Source organism: Apium graveolens, chromosome 6, assembly GCF_009905375.1.
Source record: "Apium graveolens cultivar Ventura chromosome 6, ASM990537v1, whole genome shotgun sequence".
NCBI classification, from domain to species: domain Eukaryota; kingdom Viridiplantae; phylum Streptophyta; class Magnoliopsida; order Apiales; family Apiaceae; genus Apium; species Apium graveolens.
This window is the reverse complement of record NC_133652.1, coordinates 208,789,697-208,795,057: the sequence shown is the minus strand read 5'-3', so window position 1 is coordinate 208,795,057 and position 5,361 is coordinate 208,789,697.

Below are 5,361 nucleotides of genomic sequence, written 5' to 3'. Positions count from 1 at the left end.
GAAAACCTCTTCCATTTCTTAAATTTCTTGTAGACCATCTTCTTGAAGATTTTAACCAAAAGAGATGCCATTTGTTCAATGTCTTCATTATTGTCATGATAACTTTTAGTATGTGATTCACTATCAGAGTTTAAGTCATAATCAGAGTTTGATGACTCAGTATCATACTTTGCAATCATAGCCTCGCCTTTGGAGTGGCTTTTTCTCCCGACTCTCTCATTTGTCTTCTCTTCAACCTTAAGGGCAACCTGTCTTGCTCTTGGTCCTTTACTCTTTCTCCTTTGCTCCATCTCCAGTTCATGAGTCTTCAGCATGCCATAGATCTCATCTAGAGATATATCATCCAGTTCATAATTATCTCTTATTGATGTGACTTTTAAGTCACACTTTTCTGGGTGTGCAAGAAGGAACTTCAAGTTAGAGCCTTCCAAATCCTATTATTTGTCAACCATAGATAAGTCATTGATTAGCTTTTAAAATATGTCATAGATTTCAGTCAAAGACATCAGATTTTGAGTGAAAGTGTTCATACTCCTGAGATAGTATAGCCCTCCTGTTCTTCTTATTAGCACTGGTTGTTTGACACCTGACTTCCAAAGTTTCCCAAATCTCTTTGGTAATTTTGCATCCAATAAATCTGTTAGACATAACACTATCAACACTTCTATGCAGAATATGTCTCACTTTTGCATCTTTAATAATGGATGAAAGATCTCCATGGGTATAGTCCTTCTTGTCCTTATCAACCATCTTTTCTTCTTGGCCAGCAACGACCACAGCTAGCTTCATTGGCCTTTGAGGACCATCATAAATCATGTTCAGATATTCAGGATCTGTTGCTTCTAGACACATGGACATCTTCACCTTCCATATTGGATATTCATGAATCTTCAGTTTTGGAACCTTGATAGCCTCATATCTGCTCATATTATGATTGATAGGTTGATTGGATGGTGGTTGAGGTGGGGGAGTTTGTTGAGGTTCTTTGTCTACCATTATAAATGCATATTATGATTGATAGCAAATGCTGATGACAAATGCTGATGACAAATGTTGATGACATCACCTTCTGCCAAAATTTGATATCAAATACTGATAATAAACTCTGATAGTTTATATGCTGATATCATCGATTTCTTCTAACAGATAATAGTGTTAAACTCTAATGCCATGGAATCATGTTAATTGTTATGTATAAGTTGAACTGAGTTTATATTCTGATATTTAATCTCATCCAGTTGCTACATGATAAACTCTGATTATCTGAATAATCTATGATATTGGTCAAACTTGTGTTGACTGATAAGTCCTGACAATAGTTATTTAAATACTAATAATGGTCAAACCCTGATTGACTATTATATTCTGATAATATTTGAATTTAATCAAAATATGATTTTGGTTATTATTTTAATTATAGTATTGAAGTAGTAATTTAGTGGGTAAATTTAAGTAGTAATTTCTAGAGACCATGTTCTCGCTTTATAGAGAACTGGTATGTATGATGATGGTGGAGCTTCTGATGTGAATTAGTGAGCAAATATTTAAAAATAATTATTCCAGTTTGCCGAGTCTGTATAATTAAAGCCAAAGACTAAAGAAAAATACAAGAAGAAATCAACATCTAAAATTTCAAAATCCCAAATACTGATTGATCCAGTCTATTTAGTAGTTGTAGCTCATGACGATGCTGAGGAAGAAAAGATTCAAGAAGAAGAGGCCAATCAGTTTCACAAGAAAAGAAAGATGATTCATGGAGCTGATTGGGCTGAGAAATTACAACTGATACCAATCTCTAACAATGCTCAAGTTGATGAAGAAATAATTGCTGAAGCTCAACCAGTCATAACCACTGATACTACTCAAGTTGTTGACAACTCAAGTCAAATAAAAGCTGATTTCACAAATCCTGATTCACAAAATTTATACTCTGATATGCCAGAATTGACCATAGAAGAAAAGAAAAAGTTACTATGGGGAAGCAAAAAGCCTGCACCAGTAAGAGATTCTTCTGAGACTATAAACAAGATCTATAGTGGCAACTCTCAGTCTAGAAGATCTGGTAGAACAAGTGGCTTGGGATATTCAAAAGCTAATAAATATGTTGCTGATGCTTTAATTCTAAGGGATGCTGCAAATCTGACAGAAATTGGGAATAATAAAAAGCTTGAAGATCTACAGAAAATGTTGGGATTCATGACATAAATGCGGCGGAAAAATCAAAAATAAATATGAAAAACGAAACCCCAAACGCAGGATCCATGCGAAACAAGACATTAAATTCGGAGATTAGATGTTTGACTTAATAAAGCTTTCCTTCTGATTGTGATGAATGTACAGATCTTGATGAACCAACACGGCAGCCCTCCTTTAGAAGATCTGCTCTCCAAGGTATCCAGACGAACGCCCGATCGTCCAACGATCACTGGAGCAGGTACCAGCCGATTTGGTTGCCTCTATTCTCTCTCTCTCTCTAGCCTCTCTAAGATGTAGAGCTGCTAGGGTTTTCTAAAAAATGTGATGTGTCAACCAAACCCTAAAAATATACATCTTAATGTATATATAGGGAGAGAGGATTTGGGCCTAACCCTAATCTTAATGGGCTTCTAAAAGCACCCATTCTGATTTTGGGTTTATATTATTATTAAATTCGAATTTTAATATATATATATATATAATCAAGTCTCACTTAATTAATTATATAATTAAATTCGAATTAACAATAAAATATTTAAATTCATAATTTAAATAACACTCTGTTTTAAACGTTCTTTATGTGTGACCCTTTATGTTATTATTATGTTGGCAATAATTTTATTTTCTAACAATAAAATTATAAACCATGAGTGGCATCTAGTAATACATCATTGCTCCCCAAGTAATAATAATAATTGGTGATTTTATTAAACCTTTCGTGAATAATGTAAAATATAATATAATCCCTTTAGCCTTATATTATAGATCAAACTCGAGGCATGCATTGTGTCATTATCTTTTAATGTTTAATCCTTCTTTCCTTGATTAATGAGTAAACTATTAAACAAATCATTATTTGAGCACGACCATGCATTTTTTAGTCTTACTCAATCAAGAGGCCAATAATATCACTCCTTTAATATAGGAGGGCTAAATCACATCTAGATCATTCATATTTCTCTTACGATTCATAATATACCCGATGTCTACTTTTATTATCACCCGGTCAAGGATAACTTTCAATAGTATCAAAGTACATTAATTCTCGTATAGAAATATAATGATTTCAGTTCAAAGGCCCAATACATCATTACCACAGTGAATTAACTTATGACACTTTAAACATGTAGTATCTCAAAACGGGTCAATCCAGCACTATATATTTAATACACATTCCTGTGTTTTGACTTTAGTATCACCATACCTATGATCAGTGAGATGTCATCATCAGTCGACAAACACATTAGTCTCAACGTATTTATTATCATCCCTTAACAATAATACTTGACTAGGGACCTTTGGGAAAATCAATACTATTCTCATAATCTCATTTCTAAGTCACGTACTTAGAGATACTGATTTATATATCATATTCGAAAGACATTTATTAATCTAACATTTTATCGCAAAAAATAAAGATATAACAAATTACTAAAGAATAATCCATAGAATCATAATTAATAATCCAAATGTTTCATAATATAAACATAATAGTGTTGTCTCGAGGGCACAAACACTAACAATCTCTGTTAGTCGCTAAGCACACGCTAATAATTCACGCAAGTATACGCGATCGCAAGTAATATAGAATTATCTTAAGTTCATTCCCACAGAGACTGGTTAAATTAACTATGTGATTTATGCGCTTATGCAACAATGATATGGCTATTATTCAATGCTAAGATGAATAACAATTTGGGTTTTGATTATACTACGATTAACTATTGAGAATTATACTAGAGAACATTAACTAAAGAGATTTAAGAGAGTTGAATAATTTATGACACAAACATGGGATTCTAACTTCATTAAGTACTTTTATTATGCTTGAGGACAAGCATAAACAGACTCAAAGAACAAGAAATAAAAATACATGAATGCAACTAAATGAATACAACGATCCCCATAGAATAACTAAACCAATCAACAAGCAACATCTCAACAATGCAGTTATTCGCATAAAGATCAATCAAACTCTACTAGAAATAGTTTAACATCGGTTGTTCTAAAACCGATGTTAAAGGTGTTGTAAGACATCAGTATCTAAACCAACCGATGTCTATAATCATTTTTATAAAAAAAACGCCGACTTCTTTCTTTTCCCCGTGAATACACCAAAAAATTCCCCCTTAACCAAATTTTTTATTTTCAGTTTCCCCCCATTAACCAAAACAGTTTCCCCCATTTTCTCTCTCTCTTAGCTCTCTCATTCTCTCTTCTCTCTCTCTCTCTCAGCTCTCTCATTCTTTCTTCTCTCTCTCTCATTCTCTCATTCTCTCTTCTCTATGTCTTATCTTTCTTCTCTCTCATCTCTCACTGTCTCTCTTCTCACTCACTCTCTTTAACCTAAAACCCCTAAAATTTATATGAATTGATAAACTCGATTAATTCATCAATCGAGGTCGATTGGTGCTGAAGAGCGTTGAAGGAAGTCTGGACTACTCGATTAGTGTGTGTAAAGTATGTTTTTTCGAATTTAATTTCAAATTTTAAGTTTTGATTTTAATCGAGTTTGTTTTTTTATTTCATGTTTTTTCGAGTTTTATTTTAGGTCTCTGGAGCTGGGTTTGGTTTTGTTTAGAAATTGTTGACTATGCTTGGAAAAATATAACTCTGTTGTTTTGTTGTGCAGGGTATTTGCTATGCAAAACTTGCAAATTTGCCTATTGTTGGTCTTTGTAAGTCATAATAACCTCTACTAATTATTAATTTTTTACACTCTTTATTATGATTGGCTTAATTCTTAAGATTGCGACAACAATGGACTAATTAATTAAATACTAATTATGATTCTTGATTTTAATACCATTACTAATTTTTTACAGACTCGAGTTTTGTCCCATCCTTGATATATTTTGTTCTTGGGAGTTCCAGACATTTAGCTGAAGGTCCAGTTTCCATAGCATCTTTAGTGATGGGAACCATGCTTGGTGAGGAGGTTTCGTATACTGATCATCCAATTTTTTTATCTTCAACTGGCTTTTACTGCAACTTTCTTCGATACAGTGTTTTAGGCTGGTCTTGGTCTGCTAAGGTAATTATATGCATGTCCTTATGAACAAGCTTAAACTGCTGCTAGTCTGGTACAGTATTTGGTAAGAAAGTAGAAAAGAATAATGAAATTTTAGGAAATCTATAGTAATGTTAATAGAGTGGGAAAAGAGT